Source organism: Astatotilapia calliptera, chromosome 6 (assembly GCF_900246225.1).
Source record: "Astatotilapia calliptera chromosome 6, fAstCal1.2, whole genome shotgun sequence".
Taxonomy (NCBI): Eukaryota; Metazoa; Chordata; class Actinopteri; order Cichliformes; family Cichlidae; genus Astatotilapia; species Astatotilapia calliptera.
In genome coordinates, this window is record NC_039307.1 from 14,507,457 (window position 1) to 14,528,240 (window position 20,784).

At 39.3% G+C, this 20,784-nt stretch overlaps 1 protein-coding gene across 1 annotated transcript in view; it reads left to right on the forward strand.

Moving 5' to 3' along the window:
- The first annotated feature begins 868 nt into the window (after positions 1-868).
- The window catches only part of LOC113023967 (inactive rhomboid protein 2), a 36,677-nt gene continuing 16,761 nt past the window's right edge, over positions 869-20,784 (forward strand). The window contains exon 1 of the mRNA XM_026170473.1: positions 869-1,035. The gene's annotated coding sequence lies outside the window, so the exon portion shown is untranslated. The remainder of the gene's footprint in view (positions 1,036-20,784) is intronic.

Here is a 20,784-nt window from a genome sequence, read left to right on the forward strand (position 1 = left end):
AACCTGTATTCTTTTAATGGCCTGCAGGGGTCGATGTATGTAAATTAACCTTGAAGTTCATTTTGTAAATAATGGTCAGTCTAAGAGTTAGGAGGATTATTGAGAATTCAGTTGATTTAAACCTTGCTACTCACATCAGGTTTCAAAACACTATGATATTCATGGCTGCATGTGAGCACCACTATATTTATTTCTGATCAAGTAAATGATCTTTGTCACCCTCTGCCACCAAATGGTGATTGTATCACAACAAGCTCTAAATGTAAGCTAAAAGGTATGTTTGTATGGGACAAACATTAAATATGCACACACACAAAGTGTGACGTTTAATGGTTTGGCAGTAATCATGTGACGAACAAGAAAAATGTATTTGATTTGAATGACATCATCCCAACTCCCTTGTAAAGTAAATACAATAAGCATAAATGGAAGCTATTTTTTCTTTTTTGTAGGAGGGAATACCTTTTTCTATACCAGTAAATATCAAAACTCTTATTTAAGCTGTCATTTCATTAGGGACAGCTACATAGATAGTTGCCTCACAACAAGAAGGTCATGAATTCACATCCACCATCTGACTGGGGCTTTTTTCTGTGTGGAGTTAGCATGTCCTCTCCATCTCTATGTGACTATGTTTCAAAATTTAAGAAGTTCAGAAAAGAAACTATGACACAGGCTGAACTTCATAACATCCCAGCCTCAAGAAACACATGCAAAAGAATTGGTACATTGACCAAAGTTACAAGGAGTAAAACTAATTTCCATTTTTAAGGAACCAGTATTATTTCGGTTAGTTTTTGTGTATGTGGAGACTTTGACAAGAACACATATACTGACACCGCCCCTGCTTCTCGGGCTCCTGTTCTTTCAGGCCCGTGTCGGGGGGTCCTAGCTCCGCCCCTGGTTTCTTCAAGGATGTTGGAAGCAGAAAGAGGGAAGTAGTGACACGCTGTTGGACACTAACCCACAGTATCGTTGCATTTCGGATATATTCTCTCTGCTAATGAATTATAATCTAGGCATTTCTTCCTGGAGGTGAGTGGAATAGCACTCTACAGCTCTTTTATTTGTTTTTGTGACGCTGCAATCGCTAAAACTTAACTTAGGGTCGGGGGTCAACGGTCATTATTAATACGCTTTTAATATGAAAGCACCTAATAGCTCAGTATAAGGTGTACTAATGCTGTAATATTTACTGTTTTTTTGTATGCGATCCTAGATGAGTCAAAGCGTTTAAACAGGAACAAACAGCACTGCTAATAATGACATTTCCAGTGTCGGCGTTAGCTTCCAACGGTCGTTTACATCTAATGTTAGAGTAGCGGCTGAAAGCACGCCTCGGCAAGCCCTTTGTTGCTCTGCCTGTTGGGACAAGTGCATATGAATGCAATCAATCCTCTTGGATTTTCTCATGTTCTCCCTCTAAAGTTAATCGTAGTCGCCGTGTGCCGAAAAATTGAATTTGCCGTAAGCCTTACACCCCTCCCATTTATTTTTCGTGGAAGGTAAGAGGTGGGTTTGACACACCATGTTTCCCCGGAATGACAGGAACGGACGGTTTCACATGAAAGTATGACACAACTAACGTGAAACCATTTGTGTGTCACTGCTGATTTTGAAAATGTGTGTTTCCATTTGTTAGTTTTTACCAAAACAGAGGCAGGGCGGTGAGTTATTGAAATGCTGATTAGAAGTTAACCAAGTCACAACAGGTAGGAATAGTTGCGTTCAAGTGTCAGTGTACTTAAAGTTAAAACCAAAGACTGTATATAAAAGACGTTGCACACTGGTTTGGAGTCTTTTTGAAGGCTCAGCATTAAGCTGTGTTAATCTTTTGAAGCCACATGTGACCATATTTGGGAGAGATAGTGGCATGTTGCGGTATCCTCTAGCTAGCGGGCTTGGTTAGCAATCTGCATCTATTAACTGTACCACAGACTTGCAAATCTGCTGCCGCCAGACTAACAAAACTCTACAATTTCACGCACAGAGAAGCAGAAACTTTCTGGACAGTTTGCACAAACACTCAGAGGTTCAGTTTGTTGACCCAAAGCCTGCCAGACAGCAGCCAGCTTCAGTTTCCTGTGTTGGGACACCTGTCATTTAAAGTGGCTACACCTTTAACTCCAGCATTCAGTTGGACATGTTTAAAAGAGAAAAAAAAACACTATGGTTTTGTGTTTAGGTGGGAAACTGTCAGTAGAGGCCAAAACAGGCTTTATACCTCGCAGTAAGCATGGTTTTTAATGCTGTACAGTTGGACATGTTAATGTGGGAGTCTTTTGGGACGCTCTGCTGGAGCCAGCTGGATGTGCCCATTAAAGGAACCACAGTTTTTAGGACTTCCTGTGTTTTGTTTGTTTCCCTCCTTATGCACTGTAGAGCAGGGTCGTATTACAGGAAGCATGTTCAAAAAACTTTTTAAGAATAGACTTGAGAACCTTTGAGAACTTTCAGAAAGGCTAATCACAGATCAATCATCTTTGAGTATGACAAACTTTTTTTTTCCATCCGTGTGACCAAAAACAGCACAACAAATAAATAATCCTTAACCAGTAAGTTATTCTAAAGCTTTGACAGATAAGGTTGTTTTTAAAGAGTGATTGTTACAGTCCAAAAATATTTACAGTGGAGGGAAACTGGCTGACAGCTGCAGTACTGTCCATAGAGTCACATACTTAGAAACATGGAGGCAATTTATTCTGAGCTGATCATAAATCTGCTATGTAATTGCTTTCTCTGTCCATATAGACTGACAACTGAAGTATTGTAAAAGCGATCAGTTAAATATTTTAAAGAACGTTACGAATGAGAAAATGAATCGGAGGGTCAGTCAGCTGATTCGGGTGCAGCAGGAGGGGAGGAGTCAGAGAGAAACTTAGACTATGTTGACAAAAATCTGCCAGTGAGCAGATTTAGTTCGCAGAGTCTGTTACCTTGGTTACTAACTCAGAGTTTAAGTTAACTCTCTAGAACAGAAAATGTGGGTTTTCCATTAACTTATGGTTAACAAATTCAGAGTTGTTTGTTAAACCTACTTCCTGGAATTAAGTCCTGGGTTACCATAGGACACACAAAGCTCAGTGTGATCTCAAGTGGGCTAAAGCTATAATTTAATAACCTATATGGGGGGGGGGAGGAAACATATCCCTCTAAATTTCTTTGAGAACATTGTAAAGAAGTACAGGAACATCAATGGGGGGAAAACAGAGGCAGCTTTAAATAATAGATCTCAGGTTTTGACACATTCATTTACTGTCAATACATTTTTACTATGATATGTACACAGTGGAGCTATACAGGCACAAAATCTTCACATATAGTGGATTTGTAAATATTGAACAATAGCATTTTATGTCTTTATGTTTCAAATAATGTGTCTAGATCCAAAAATACTTTGTTACTTCTTTATAGTAATCCAGGCACCAACACTACGACAGAAATATCAGTTTTACTGAAAAACATGACATAATTAATGACTGAACACAATGCAGAGCCATCCATGGTGCTGAACTGGACCTTCTGGAGGGCTACGTGTTTGACATCGCTCTTGTAGAGAGTTGTCTACTCTGTTTTTGTTACTAAAAAGAGCATTGAACCTTCTCTGATTCACTGGTTGGAGGCAGAAAGCCGTGTAGACGCAAACACATATCAAGCACATGTTGATTAATGTCGAGACAAAAAAGTGTTGCAGATATACTTTAGTTATACTCAGTGGAGGTCTTCTCTTTCACCGCCTCTTACTGCATATTTGTTTAATGATGGTTTGCAAGTAGTTCGAAGCATCACGGTTACTTCAGGAGCTAATTTTAAAATTGAAATTTAGTGTAGCGTCATTGTCACCCACCCCTGATATGTGGGAGGGAGGTGGGTGATATGATCAAAATGATCACTGCAATAAGTATCACATCATCACACAGTTTGACTTTAAAGTCATGTAATGAAATCATTATGTTATATTGCTCACCCCAGCCTCACTGACATCACAGGATGAAACTGAAACCTGTATTATCTCTGCATCTCTGTGTACAACATGAAATAAAAAGAGAATTATTGCGGTATATGCTTATTACATTAACTTTCTACTAACTTTATGCAATCATGAAGGAAATTCAGAAAAAAGAGGAAATTCACTGGCACATAAACAGGCACAGAAGGCACGGTGTTTCCATGTAATGGCTAGCAAACAGCTGTTTCTGTGTGGTTGGAGTCATGTGATGTTTGCACCAGTTTCACATTTGTCACCTCTTTACAAAAGAAAACTGTAGTCTAGTTTCATTCAGAAAGTTCATCTTACTTGTTTGACAGCCTCCCACAGAAAAAAGCCAAAAATGTCACATGTCCCCGTTTTTATCAATCAGCAATAACACAAAAGGATCTAAGCTCAAGTTTAACAAGTCAAAGGTCAGCAAATTCGTTTATTTTACCTTCAGAAGTCATGCCATTAATCTGCTTAGCTTTACTTCTCAAAAAGTACACAGTTTTGTTGGACGTTATGGGATATGCGTTATCTGCGTGTTCTGCTTTTACTTGTTTGTCAAACTGATTTTAAAGGTTCTTAATTGATGACGTATTGATCCTATGTTGGGTGGCATATACTCCAGCCCTGAAAATAACATGTTTTAACACTTCAGACAAGGATCACTGTCAAACCAACTAACCTTAACCTGTTTCCACAGCGAGTAATCCAAACTACGCAGTGGCATTTTAATAACTGTCCTCGTGTTGTGGATGGTCTAATCTCAAAAGTTTTCTTGGTTCAGTTTTGTCTGTTTGGTTTCAGCCAGAGACACAAAAACTCTGCCAGCTCTGCCAAATTAACTTCTTTGTGACAAGGGAGCAATGAAAAGTAACTTCTTCTTTTAGCGTGACTGAGCAGTGTCGGAAGTTTTAACTTTTAGAAATAGTTCAGTTAGAAAATGAGATATCGTCTTTAGATGGAAACAAGCTGTTAGGTTCTACCTCCGTTGAACCTTACGGGGTTTCTTTTCATGTGAAACTGTGATTGTCAGATACATCTGCTCAGAGGTTTAAGTTTTCATTTTTTGTTACTTCCCCATTTGTCAAACCACAGTCCTCTTTTTCTCTCAACAACAAAGGCTGGAAAAGATACCATTCATTTCCATGCATTTATAGTGGTAAGTATGGAAAGCCCTCAGCTTGTCCTTTTGTTTTTTGGGGGTCTTCCATGATGTTATCTGTTTTCAGCTAAGAACACACCCAGAAAATGGTAAGCCCCTTTAAAAAAAAAAAAAAAACCCAAACAAACAAAAAAAAACCACCCACTTAAGTTACGGGAGTATCAAGCTACTGGCTCATATGCTGGGATTTTTTTTCCTCCATGCCAAACCTCATTCCACAATGCATGACATTTTATCTGAAAATATGGGAACGTTCTAGGAATGCATTGAAATCCAAAGACGCGTAAATCTGCAAAAAAGCTTTTTGTTGATAATGTAGAAGTCTTCAAAGTGCAGAGGAGTCCATGTCCACTTTGCATATTTATTGCGGCATTGAAAAGCTCATTTCCTTCCACATTTCATGCCAGTTTCGGAGGGGAGACAAAATGTCCTCACTCATATTCTGTCTCTGGCACTGCAGCAGCAGATTTGCGACTGCTTCATCTGTTTCGCTTTTTTTTTTAAAAAAGGCAAGCTGGGCTAGCTGAGAGGAATTTATCTGGCAAAAGCCTTACGCTAGCAGTTTTCTGAGTGTCGCGTTTCAACATTCACATGTGTCATGTGTTGTTTTGTGTAAGATTAGCTATTCATGTTAAGGATTGTAAGGAACTCATGGCGTGGGCCAAGGCTGTAGCTGCAGCATTGCAAAGCTTGCTGGTATGCAAGTTTGGGCATGAAGACTCTTGGAAAAGGTGCAGCGTTTTAGATGGGTTAGGTCACAGTCAAGGTGCTTCTCAAACATGCTTATCATCTTCTAATGGATCTGAAATGGAACGATTGATCTGTTTTAGCCACCAAAGTGCTATCATCGTCAGCCAAAGAAATGTAATGGTATTAGTAAAGATTTAAGGTTTTGTTTAGAGCCAGTCATCATCAAGAGGTATTGTGGTTGGAAGCGAAGAATGAGGGGGCAGTTTTGATTGTTGCTCTCACTCTTTGGAGACGTACAGACACCACTGAAACTCGCACACTCTCCTACGCCTTCAGTAGCACTCAACTGTTGTGCCTGCTGGCATAATGACTGTCGGCTCAGTCATGATGAGTTTTAACCCTACACACCTAGCAACAGTAACAATCAGACCTCTTCTATAAAAAAAAGCCAAGAGAATCTCACTTCAAAAGAGTCCTCTGCTTTAACATTACATTAAAGGTTTTTGTTAAAGCAGAGTACTCCTTTTTATTTTGACAGGTGCATTTATTAGACATTCAGAAGCACTGGGTGTGCACCATCCACTATGCTGAGCCACTTTAATGCCATCTGACTCTTTCGGTGCTTCTCCTTTTTTGGTTACATTTAGTAAGCTTATTTTATTTGTCTTCATTCCATTAAGTGATTTACTGAGGTCCCTTTTATTTTGTTCTACTTAATTTTCTTTCCCACATTATTCATTTTTATTTAAATTTTTTTTAAGGGTTTTGCACAGACTGCACTTTTCCCTGTCTTATTCCACATGACTGAATACTCTGGACTGGATTCTGGCTTTAACAGTGGAGTTTGGAAGGTCACTCTCTTGCTACATTTATATCTTCTCCCATCCACAGACATGTACGTGCTGCGGGACATAAACAAAACTCGATAATGATGAGGATAGATTGCAGCATGCACTGCAAGATTATGACTTCATTCTTTGCTAAGGATGCTGTAATCTACTATATTCCTTCTAGCATGTAGTTGTTTGTTTCTATATTAATATTCACGCTGTCACATATTATAAAACCTTTAAGGCAGCGGTCCCCAACCTTTTTTGGGCCACGGACCGGTTTATGCCCGACAATATTTTCACGGACCGGCCTTTAAGGTGTCGCGGATAAATACAACAAAATAAAACTAGTACCGGTACCGAAAAAAAAGATTTATTCATAACACACGTGAAAAGACCCAGGAAAACCGAGTTAACGATAAAAACGATAACAAAATAACGCTGAAAACCGATTAAAAACCCTGAAAACTATACATTTCACACCTGAGCCTCAACTCTCGCGGCCCGGTACCAAACGACTCACGGACCGGTCCGAGGCCCGGGGGTTGGAGACCGCTGCTTTAAGGTATGCTGCTGGCTGCTTGCCAGGTTGTTGTGAGTCTTTTTCACAGTCCTTTCGTTATCGTGTCTAGTCATTCGTTTACAGCACGGTGTTTCTTTGCCATCTCTGTTTGACCAGACACAAAGGCTCCATTAACAAGCCTAGATAGGATGGAAATATATTTTCATAAGCAGCATGTTCTTTTTTTATGAGTCCTTTACTTTGGATTCTTGATTGTTTGGAAGAATATTTAAAAACACTCTATATAGACTATAACAAGTCTATATAAATATGTGGCTGTGAATTTAGGAATCTAATCCCAAATAGCGTGTTGTTTAGAGTCATGTTTGCATACATCTGCCCAGCAGTATAGATGTGCTGATTGTGTAACTGAGTGGAGTAAAGAATATGACTGCTGCCGTTGATGTTCAGCACCTTTAACAGACAAAACTTTGTCCCATTTCTCCTTCCAGTTGCCTCAGCTTTCAGAAGTTAAAGGGCTGAAGTAATAACACCCCTGTATTTGCCATAAAATGTTGAATGGAAACCATTAAATGTGAGAATTAGAAGGCAAAGTTTGGACTGATAAAGGTCAGCCAGTGAGTCAGTCTCTTTCTGAGAAGTGAAGAACTGTTCTGACCTGATGAAATAATACTAATAATAACAGATGATGAATATATATACCACTGTACCATTTCTTGACGGTCAGATTATTGTCTGGTTTAGACACCAGGCCTGAGGTAACACTTGGACAGCACATGAATGTTTTTCTAACTATCTAGCCACATATTCTAGTTAACTGATTTCATACACACTGTTCTGTCTGAGCCATCACATATGGCTCAGGTGGTCAAGCGGGTCATATACCAATCAGTGGATTGATCCTTGGCTCCTCCTGTCCATGTGTTGAATTATCATTAGGCAAGATGCTGAACCCCAGGTTAAACCCAAAAGAGGTTTTGGCCATGCCCCAATGGACATTCACCAGATGTCTAAACTTTAAAATTGAGGTTTAATTTGCTAAAACCTAAAATAAATAAATAAAAAAGCCTAGAAATGACAGAAAAATGTTTATACTTCTGTTAAGTAAGGCAACAGAGACCCTGTGCCTTAACTTTATTCAGCTCAGTCATGACAACCCCAGTTGCTGGTTTTTACCAATGAAAAACATGAAATTGTGCTGAAACAAACCAGCCCGACGCCTAATTGCAGCTACCACCAGGCAAACAGTTGTTCTTTTGCGCTGTCAATGTGTATGTAGAAATGTTGGATGATGTCTGATTGCACCATATCAGCTAATGTAATAACATAAGATTCAGATGTAGTGTGCGTCGTTTTCTATCGGCATGTAATTATCTTTTTTACCCTGTTTTCATTTAGAGCTACAGCCAGCATAAATACACAATGTTAATGTTACAGTCCAGGCTTGCAGTGTTGGTGTAGACAAGTCCCACATACAAATTGGCACTTGGCAGAGTTGTCCACGCTCTTAATGATGATGTGAGACGTAGTCTGTGCGAGGGTGTGAACTTTTTTCTTTTTTTCTTCTTTGAGTTCAACCCTCAAAGCTGTTCTCAGCTTAATAATGAAATAAATTACAGTTTGCGTTATTATTCATTTCTCACTCCTCATTGTACCGATGTCTCATAATATGATTCACACTTGTTCTAAGCCTTTTAGTTCTTGCATGTGTGAAATTATGGATTTTAGATTTGTGTCCATGCATATTTATTCTTTTCTGATGTGTGTGGCATGTTGCAGAGGTTAAGGACTGTTCATTAGCAAACTGTAAGAGCTCACATTTCAGTGAACAGTTTTGCACCAGTGCACTCCTGTTTATTTGCAAGTATTCTGAAGACAAATGTGTTTAAGTAGAACAGTAGAATTGCTTTTTGCATGCGTGCCTGTCAAGTTTTACGTGCATGTGTAAGGCTTGATGTTAAAAAAGAACTTATGAGGCAGTAATGTGGGTTAGTTCCTCATTTAGCCTCCAAGTCAGTGCTGGGAACAGCAGCTGTTTCTTCTGCATGCTAATTTGACAATATAAGTGCAAATCATAAAATAACTCAATGTAAAGCATATAAGGCAGTTTTGGAGTAGGGTTTGTAATTAAAAAAAAAAACAGTGTCTTTATATAATAGAAGTAACAGAGAAGTAAATTCACAAGTCTTTATGACAAAAAGTAAAGCGTAATTGTGCATCTTAGGTCTTAACTCATGTTGGAAGCTCAACCATGTGACATGATCACTGGCTCACTCAAGGCTATTATCAAGATTAAATACTTTTCTGAGAATAATCACTCCTCCACTATCGTGCTTAGAGTTTTTCCTGCCTTAAATTGGAACTTGCCGTGTAAGCACCATTAGTCCAAATATAGTGAAGGCAGAGATAGGGAAAAAGACTAGTAGTATAGTTAGTACTTCGAGCCTTCGAGAAGGCTCACCAGCGCCTCTTCTTCTTGAGGACTCTGAGGAAGAACCACCTGTCCTCAGACATCCTGGTGAACTTCTATCGCTGCACCATCGAGAGCATCCTGACCAACTGTATAACAGTCTGGTACGGGAACTGCTCTGCCTCGGACCGGAAGGCGTTGCAGAGGGTCGTGAAAACTGCCCAGCGCATCGCCGGAGCACCACTTCCTGCCATAAAAGACATCTACAGGAAGCGGTGTCTGAAAAGGGCTGGGAAAATCATCAGAGACCCCAGTCACCCATCACATGGACTCTTCACCCTCCTGCCCTCTGGGAGGCGCTACAGGAGCCTCCGGACTAAGACCACCAGGTACCGGAACAGCTTCTTCCCCACAGCTGTCAGACTCCTGAACTCTGCCTCCTGACATCTGACCCACGTTAACTCATGGACTGAACATACACACACACACACAATGGACAACTGTACCCTCAAACACACAATAATAACATGGAGTGAACCACCACTCACAACCACTAGCACTTTATATAGCCTCTGTAGAAATTATCCACACCCTCACTTACCTTAACTGCACTACTGTATAGCTCTGTGTAAACAATCATTCTGTACATACGATAATTTTTAACCCTACAACTGTTTACAACTTGCATAGTTCCCATTTCTGTATAGCTGTATATCTCAGATTCCTGTAAAGTTATTTATTTCATATTCTGTATAGTTTTTCATATTTATATCCTGTCCATATCCTGTACATAGCTTGTACTCACTACAGCCTGTACATACTTATAGTTATAGAATATTCACAACATACTTCATACCGTGTACATTATAACATAATAGACCCATTTCTGTAATATACTTGCATATCTATATTATTGCTAATATATATTGTAATATATCTATATCACTAAGCACTTCTGGATGGATGCAAACTGCATTTCGTTGCCCTGTACCTGTGCATGTGCAATGACAATAAAGTTGAATTCTATTCTATTCTATTCTATTCTTCTTTAGTTCAGGCTACATTCACACATTCATACGGTGCTTTATTCCTTATTCTGGGGGCAACCAAGAACACTTGGAGGAATTGGTGATTGAAAGCCGTCTTCTGATTATTGCCATGCTCTTATGCTTGGTTACCTTACTTAACAAAAGTCAGCTACTGCGGCTGAGTAATCAGTCCTGTTATATTCAAGTAAAGTCAGGTTTAATTGCTGGTGCATTGTCTGTATTGAATTATCTCTACACACAAGTCCACATGGTTGCAAAAAAAATAAAATAAAAAATCAGACACATAGAGGTCAGGATGAAGCTTTACGATCTTTGTTCTGTTCTGTTTGTTTCTTGGACCCAAATGGACTTGAGCAGACCTGTGGACATGGAGACTATGACACGCCTTTTAAAACCATTTTGCACACCTGGTAGATATCACTGAACTGTATGATCAGAGACATTTGGAGGATTTATTGGCCAATAACTCACAAGGCTGAGTCTTTGAGTGGAATACAATTCAGTCAAATGATATATGCCTTGCACAGTCGATCTGAGCAGTGATGACACATATTCATTACAGTCTGCCTATTGTGCAGATAACATTATCAAGCTGTCTGCAGTCAGGAGCCAGCAGTCAACTCAGATTTCACATTTGTCTTTAGCTCATAGCTCCACTACTTGATTGGATGTAGTGGCATGGCACTCTGGTAACTCCTGCTGCTGTCAGTACTCACTATGTGCATCCATGAAGCAAATGTAAGGCTTGTGCAACTACTACTAAGTTCCTCTGGTTAGAATGCTTAAAATGGAAATGTAGAAAAACAATTCTGGGCTTGGTACTTGCAACATTGAAGTCAACCCAGTTCAGCAAGCTTCTGCTTTTTCTCCACACAGTAAACACCAAGAACATTGTTTTTACTGCTGTGGAGGCACACAGAATTGATTTTGTTTTTCCAACCATTCCCCTGCTTCAGATATGCCAAAAATACACACTGAGTTGCTGCCAAAACACGTAGTAGATATTTTGTTTTTGTGGTTTTATATTTTATATTATACATAGACTAATGTTTCCCTTTTGTTGTCCTCTTGTTGGCCAAGTGCAGTTACCTAAACATAATTTTTATATAAGTACACAATCTTCATAGAGAGCAATAGCAATGTTGCATTTTCCATCTTGCAATAATTTGGGTTTTTATTAGCTTGTTAAAACGTGTTTCCATATGTTCACAGTCATCAGGGGATGTAAGTGCATGCACACACATGCATCTTTCAGGGAGACTTGAGCAGACTTGAAATAGTGTAATTGGAAGGACTATTATGCACAGCTGTCCTGTTGCACATCCAAAACCAAGTATAATTCCATTCGAAGTCAGCAGACTAGCTGATGAGCTCCCAAATTACAGCAATAGACTCACAGGAGCAGATGAAGTTGAACTAACTCCTACTTACAGCACATTGAGAATGCTAACAGGTTTGCAAGCATGGGTTTCGGGTTTGACTTTTGGGTCACCTCCAAACCTCAAAATCAGGAAGAAGTACCTGAAAATCTCCTGAGGCTGACTTTAGTGTGGTGGGAACCACAGCCTTTGTGATGCATAGTAATTTGAGACACTGGATCCAGCGTGGGCAATGCCTTAACTAGAAGGTCAGCAGTTTGCTCTCTTTCTCCCTCTCTTATCTGTACCAGTAGTGCAGTCTAGGTTTTTGGGTCTTTGCCATAGTCCGATCATCCTGTCAACCCCCCTGTGCGATTTCCAGTAAATGATACTACAGAATTGCTGCCAGGTCAGAGAATGGGACTGAGGTGGATGCTGCATGGCCCAAATACAGAAAACACAACACTGGTGAGAGAGCACACAGTGGGAGTTTATTTCTCACTTCCAGAGAGAGAACGTAGACTCCACGTGAGAGCGTTGTGTAATAGTAACTATAAGTGGACAGATATAGCCTGAGCAGCTAAAATGGCATTCATTAATAATATTTAACCTGACTCTTAACTTCTGTCTTTTGTCCTGTAGTTATTTTTCAGTCCCCTCCTATATTAAAAAAATGCTTGCCTTCCATCCCACTTTCACCTTCACCAGTTCTATTAAGGTCTAATTTGTAATCAGAATAACAGACAGATACTGGCTCTTTCGGTTTTCTTATGATGGTCATGATAATAGATGACTCATGCATTTCATTTTCAGTGCAGGGGTAATGACATAAACTTGCGTGTGTGGCCAGACAGTTCTGTGTTGCAAGAGTCTTTGCATGCATATGTGCCATGGATGTCAACATGAAACCATAGTGAGGTTAATTCAAATGAATATAAATCTAGTACTGATAGAGTTGCAACATAAATTGGTAGATGATGAATTATATTTTTTATTTATTTAAGTAATAACCAGTATGACTTATTAGTATTAGACTAGTCTAAGAGTCAAGTGGCTTAAAGTCCCATTGGACGCTTAGGAAACCAATCCTTGGTTTCTGTTTAGTTTTTTTGATTTTGTTTGTTTGTTCTGATCATTGGTGGGGAACTCTGGTTAAATATCAATTTGACTTGCCAGCTATTGCTGATTGGTGACCATTGTTGATCACTGAGATCAGTGGAATCGCTAAGTTGCTGTGCAAAGCGAGTGTGGCATAAAATGAAACTCATCATCTTTCCTCATGTGGACCATGAATGAGATCAGTGGGTTTGATCAGTGGTTGTTGATCAATGGTCGTGACAATTTGCATATTAATGATCAAGAAACTGACCTCACAGCCTATTGTTTACTCAGTGGGCTACGTTCAGTCATTGTGCAAATGTAGTGTTTATAAGGTTGGGGAAACCTGCAGTCAGCTGAGAATGAAGAAGTCACTTGGATGACTGACAAAATGTTTCTCCCACTGAAAACGCTACGTCCAGATGAAGAGAATCATCCTTTTGGGATTTACTTACCTGGATGATTGCACATGCATTAAGATGCTGTGAATGAGGTTTAACAGGTAGAGAGAGTGTGCCTTGTGTGCGTCTGCAGCCCATACATGTTGCTAAAACTAGACAGTGTACCAAGAATACGCGGAGGACAGGCCTTACACTGGGGGAAACTGAACCATGATGACACCCCTTCAGAGGACCATGTGACATCACTCACATGCACATTCATCCCTGCTGGTCAATGGTCAAGTAGGGAGCAGTTAGGTGAGGCATTGAATTATTAGACCCTAGAGAGGCAAAGATGTGTCAGTACTTTCCATATCATGTGACAAACTGCTGATTATGTCATTGTGGTCATTGTCCTTTCCTCAGCGAATCTACTCCCCCTCCAGTTGTCTTTCTTGTGGTTTATTCTTGTTGTTCTGTGGAAGCAAACAGTTTTATCTTACATCTTACTTGTTTCTTATTCAGTTCCAACCTGAACAGCTGGCTTTTGATTTGTATCACTGTTTCAATTTTTATAGAAACATATCTGCAACATGAAAGAAGGAATGCACATGGATTTGAAAGGGAGGCTTCTCGGTGCTTTAGAAAATATGCTCTGATGTCATTGCTTCTGGTTAGAGATGGACCGATCCGATATTACGTATCGGTATCGGTCCGATACTGACCTAAATTACTGGATCGGATATCGGAGAAAAATAAAAAATGTAATCCGATCCATTAAATATCACGAAAGCACCTCACAAAACTTGCAACACACCGTAACTCACCTCAGGTTAGCACGTCGGAGCAGTATGCATCACGTGATAGAGCGGCTGTGGCATGCGGGACCTGTCGGTGGTCTGGATAGCATTTGGAGCTTCGCTAGCAACCCGGCATTTCATCTCCGACAAAGTTATCCCGAGAGAAGTAAAGCAAGTGTGTAAGTCCATCTCTGAATGTTTGTAAAGCATTCCTGCGTTAAGCTTAACAAGCGACTGCCTCTTCTTGCTGCTACTTCAATCATGAAACTGCTTAACGATCAGCTGATCGGCTTTTCTGTCGCGAGTCCGTGTCTCTTGTTTGCTTTTGGCCCACTTTGCACCAGAAAGAGGAAACCAGCGGCTGAACAACAGCAGCACGTTTAAGCTTGATAAGCTGTTGTTAGAATGTATTTAATATTACTTTCTACTCGAGGATCTTTTTCTACGTAGCTGACGGCTGGTAACTGTGCAGGGCCGATAGGGCATTAACAGGGAAAAGGGGGCACAAAGACATACTTTTCTTTCTTATTCTCATTTAAAATGTCTAGCTTTTAATAAATAATTATCTGACAGCCAAAGTTTTAATTTGATGCAAAATGAATAGAAGTCCATTACTGTATATAGTAACTATTAAGTCTAATATATATACCCTAGTAAGCTATACTACTTTTTCCTTTGGGAAGGTACCATCTGTGCAGTCTGCAATTTTGTTGAAGAAAGATGTTGAATCTATTTAATATTTCTTGAAAAATAATTGATTTCTGTGCATTTTTCTTTCACACTGCATCAAATTAAGGTTGATTACGGCGATTAAGCATCATGAGGTGGAGCGTGAGGGGTGGTTCCCTATTTTTTATTTATTTATTTTTGTTGTTGCTGGGAGTTGGAACCCTATTAGTTAGGTTGCTTAATATTTATGCTAAGTACTCTTTAAAATACCAGAATAGGGAGGATGGTGTAGGTTTAAGTTTATTAGATTGATCAGTATTGCTGTACTATGAAATATTTTTTTTTGCATACAGGTATAACAGAATAGCTTTAGTGTAGTTGTTGTTTAAAATGCAGCAAGATATTTAAAAAACAGTTTTGTTGATTAAAAAACACCATATCGGATTCATATCGGTATCGGCAGATATCCAAATTTATGATATCGGTATCGGTATCGGACATAAAAAAGTGGTATCGTGCCATCTCTACTTCTGGTTGAGGTAAAGGCTTTCACACAGCTAGAGAAGATCATAGGGTTTCATAACGTGACTAAATTAGTTTCATATATGATCTTTTTTTTTCTCACATGGTCACATTCATATGACTTTGTTAGCGTTCCTGGTGCTCTCTGACAGGCAGAGAGCACAATAACCATGGTGTTAACCAATCTATTTCTAGTAATACACCAGTTAAAATAAATTTTGATAAATCATCAAAAATGGCATATTGGTTGATGTCTTCATAGATAGATCTTTACATTTGACTTTTACTTTCATGCTCATTAACCTTCCTTTTCTATGGGAATAAAGGCAGAATAGAACCAGCTGGCAGCCAGTTGGGTCAAGTCCCCTCGAGTTGTGCTCATTGACAAAGACTCATTCAGACTGATGACAACATGCTGGCAATCTGTTTGCATTTGCATGAAGTTACAGAAGAACAAACAAGAATGCCTTTTGACATTTTGTTGAACAGGATCCGGACTTGTTTTCTTTGTTTTCCAAATTTCTTTAAAAAAAAAAAAATTGACCAACTTGAAAAGTTGGATGCCAGGATCCTTTTCTTGCTGTTGATTTCAGCTGTCATACCAACATTTCTTAACAATTGACACGGCTGTGTTATGTTCTGTTATCATAACAGAAGCTAAAATACATCTTTGTTAAATTAGCTTAAAATGATGCTCAATTGTAAAATAATGCATGTAGAGTTGCAACATAAAGTGGTGGATAATGCATTATACTTGTATTAGAGTTAGACTAGTCTAAGGCTGACGTGGCTTAAAGTCCCACTGAAGTGGCTTAAAGGACGCTTAGGAAACAAATCCTTGGTTTCTGTTTCGTTTTTTCATTTTGGTTTTTTGTGTATTTGTTTGTTTTTATATCACTATTTTTATATCACAGAGACACATCATTATAATTGAAGTTCAAGTAAATCTGCTCTCTCTGTGTGAAAGGTCCAGGGTTCAAAAAATGTTGTCAAGTGAGCTTTCAAAATGAGTGTGAAGGGTGAGTGATAGTTTCAGATTTAAAAAAATACAAATGGAGTAAAAATAAACACAAAAATTAATTGGATAACAGTTATTATTACCTTGGCAGCAAGTAAAGTGTATGTGGGGGGGAAACATTGCAAAAATTAATACAATTCTTGTGTTTCTATTCTTTATATGTCGCTGTTATCCTTCTACAATCTGTACCCATATGTTTTCTAGTATGGACCCTAACAACTGCCTGCATACATTGATAAACTTGGTTAGACCCGAGTACTCCATCCATTAGCTAAATTCCTAGCTATTTCATTATCTGAGTGATTTCCAGCCCCTGCCCACTACTCTACTGAACCAGAGGCTGGATTGCCAGTAACCTCTTCTGTCTCTGGAGGGCTGAACCAGGCATTCTGTCTAAGCTTCAAATATTTAGCACACCTAATTGAGATCCGTGTTGAAATGTACACTCGTAATAACATAAAGGTATTTTAGAAATGGTGTTTTTTGTTTGTATGTGGACAGAGTAAGTGTTGCCTACACTATGGTTAGCCCTGCGCAGCCATTCCTCAGCTCTGTAGTGGAAACTAGGCCGAGCTGGTGTCAGGTTTCCATGTTGCAGCCGTTCCTGTCCCAGACACTCAGGGACTCGCATTGATTTTATAAACCACAACTCCAGGACAGCATTCAGGGCTCTGAACACCATAATGACATAATGGATGTTTTGGCCAAGCCAAGCAAAATGACATTATGTTCAGTGTGGTGTTTTATGTCTGCAATGCCTTGAATTTCTCTGGAAATGCACTGTGTAATGCTATGTGAAACACTCTGAGCTCCAGGAATAGACTGGCTGCTTGCTACACCATTAACTGAGATTTGTAAAGACAGGGAGACAAAGATAAGTAAGTTTGACGGTATAATTCAGTCCCTGTGTAGACAATAATGAGTCCTATTTCACCAGCTCCGTTCCATCAACTTGGCTAACGAAGTTGAGGATATGTCATTTATGTCATCCGCGCAATGCAATTCAATAAATACGATTTGTTGTTAGTAAACACTGACAGTGAGACAAAGTGATATTAAAAGGAGTCATCCTGTTGGTCCTTTGAGTATTTTTCTACAGTGTGGTGTGGAGCTTTATTGATATAAGCACATAATCTCCACAGCTTACATTAACAGAAACTGTAAGTAGTGTAAATGGTTGAAGCGGCAGCTCAAAGTGACTTTCACGTTTGTTTGTTTTTGTCTGAACTAAAGTCAGAAATCAGAAATGATTCACTTTGAGACTGGCAGAAACAGCACTGCATGATTGAAAACTTTATATTGCTATTGCTTAGTCTTAATTCACATTATTTAAATTGTAAAAAAGTGTTAATTGTAGTTTGTTTTGTTTGTTTTTACATATAAAACTGAGATTGACATTTTAGAACTTGAAAATTAACTAAAGTGCATTGATTTGAAAATATCAAGTTTCTAATTATTTAGCTGTGTGTGCTGCTCTTACAACTGACAAAATTGCAATTGCATTATAAAAATATAAATACAGGTATTTGTTTTATTCTTTAATGCATGCATTAGTAGGAGAAGCTTAAGCTATTAGATCACCATTATTACATTCAATCAATAAAATAAGCTGAGAAAACAATAGCGATTACTCACCACCTCGAATGTATCATGATTAACGGAGACTATTGATCACCGTTATGTGACATCATTGTTTATCAGCTGCTTTTTCATTCGAAGTCAAAGATCTTTAATTCTTTTAGAGTCTCCTTATTGAGCAGAGTCACAGTATGACTGATTTTCTTGTGTGGTGGAGCTATCCCTCTAACTGTTTAAAAATCAATGAGCAGGGCTGCCTGTGGTCTCATAATTACATCATTTTTGCATCACTTAGTTAAAATATTTAGGTATTTAATTGTCCAAACTTTTCACTAGTGCTGTATTTCCATTTCTTTTTTCGCATTCAGTTGTTTTTGATAAATAACTCATTCATGATGTTGTATATTTCCAGAAAAGATATACACTCAACAAAAATATAAACGCAACACCTTTGTTACTGCTCCCATTCCCCATGGGATGGACGTAGAGACCTAAAATTCATTCCAGATACACAATATAACCATCCCTCCCAAACAGTGGTCACAAATCAGTCCAAATGTGTGGTAGTGGGCACATCTGCCATATTGAGATAATCCATCCCACCTCACAGGTGTGCCACATCAGGATGCTGATCTGACATCATGAGTAGTGCACAGGTGTACCTCAGACTGCCCACAACAAAAGGCCACCCTGGAATGTGCAGTTTTTTGCGCTATTGGGGGTCTGGGGACCCAGAACCGGTCAGTATCTGGTGTGACCACCATTTGCCTCATGCAGTGCAACACATCGTCGCATGGAGTCTATCAGATTGTCAATTGTGGCCTGTGGAATGTTGGTCCACTCCACTTCAATGGCTGTGCGAGGTTGTTGGATAGTCGTGGGAACTGGTACACGCTGTCGTATACGCCGGTCAAGCACATCCCGAACATGCTCAATGGGTGACATGTCCGGTGAGTATGCTGGCCATGCAAGAACTGGGACATTCTCAGCTGCCATCTGCCCTGAACAATGTGAACCATGATTCATCCGTGAAGCGCACACCTCTCCAACGTGCCAGACGCCATCGGATGTGAGCATTTGCCCACACAAGTCTGTTACGGCGACGAGCTGGAGTCAGGTCAAGACCCCGATGAGGACGACGGGCATGCAGTTGAGCGTCCCTGAGACGGTTTCTGACAGTTTGTGCAGAAATTGTTTGGTTGTGCAAACCAATTGTTCCAGCAGCTGTCTGGGTGGCTGGTCTCAGACGATCTTGGAGGTGAACCTGCTGGATGTGGAGGTCCTGGGCTGGTGTGGTTACACGAGGTCTGCGGTTGTGAGGCCGGTTGGATGTGCTGCCATATTCTCTGAAACGCCTGTGGAGACGGCTTATGGTTGAGAAATGAACATTCAATGCACGGGCGACAGATCTGGTTGACATTCCTGCTGTCAGCATGCCAATTGTACGTTCCCTCATTGCTTGTGGCATCTGTGGCATTTTGCTGTGAGACAAAACTGCACATTCCAGGGTGGCCTTTTGTTGTGGGCAGTCTGAGGTACACCTGTGCACTACTCATGATGTCAGATCAGCATCCTGATGTGGCACACCTGTGAGGTGGGATGGATTATCTCAATATAGCAGATGTGCCCACTACCACACATTTGGACTGATTTGTGACCACTGTTTGGGAGGGATGGTTATATTGTGTATCTGGACTGAATTTTAGGTCTCTACGTCCATCCCATGGGGAATGGGAGCAGTAACAAAGGTGTTGCGTTTATATTTTTGTTGAGTGTAGTATCACATGTATCACCTTCTTACAAAGAGATTTTACTAATAAAATGAATATTTATAACTATAAACTTAAACAAATATATTGCTTTATTTGATGTTTTGGCTAAATACATGTAATTGAAACACCCGGGAGATGTATCATTCTGCCCTGTTTTCCTCATCCTTTAAAATTACATAAGCATAAGTGACCTGAACACTTTGATGTAAGAGAAGGTTTCTCTTCTTAATACAGCACAATTTCTGTGCAAAGCCTTAAAGAATCACTTAAGAAATTGCCTTGAATCAAAAAGCAAGGAAAGCAAAAGCAAAGAAAGTTGGCAGTGTTTTTTTTCCCCTTTTAGTAGCAGATGGAACTGGAAGGGAGCCAGTTGCTGTTAGAGGCTGATTGTTTGGATAGACTGTAATGGTTTCCTTTTTTCGGTTATTGTTGGCTGTAGGAAGGAAGGCATTAGGTCCACTGCCACAGCAGAGACCTGATATAAATGCAAACAAAAGCATTTCATTTTCTAAATATGACATTTTTATTCTCTTTCTTTATGTGTCCTTCTTCTTTCTTTTTCTTCTTGACCTTACCTGGGAGGGAAAAAAAATAAATAAATAAATAAATATATATTATGCATGCTCATAAATCCAGTTTAAATAAAGACTCTGCTAGAGCATTCAATATTCTTTCGATATATTTCAGTACAACATTTTGTAAGTAAGCATTAATCACTATATTTATGAACAGTAATACTGAAGCCTACAGTACTGTGCCACACCTCATTATTTTATATTTTACTTCCAAGGAGCCTGACTTTCTAATTATTTTTATTTTATTTTTTATTTTTGAAGTGTTCCCCAGACTTTCTTGAAGTTTTCAGAGATTTTCTGTGGACTTTGGCTGCTTTTACATTCATTGTCAGTCCAGTCTTGTACTATTTTTGGAGCAACCTGGGTTTGTT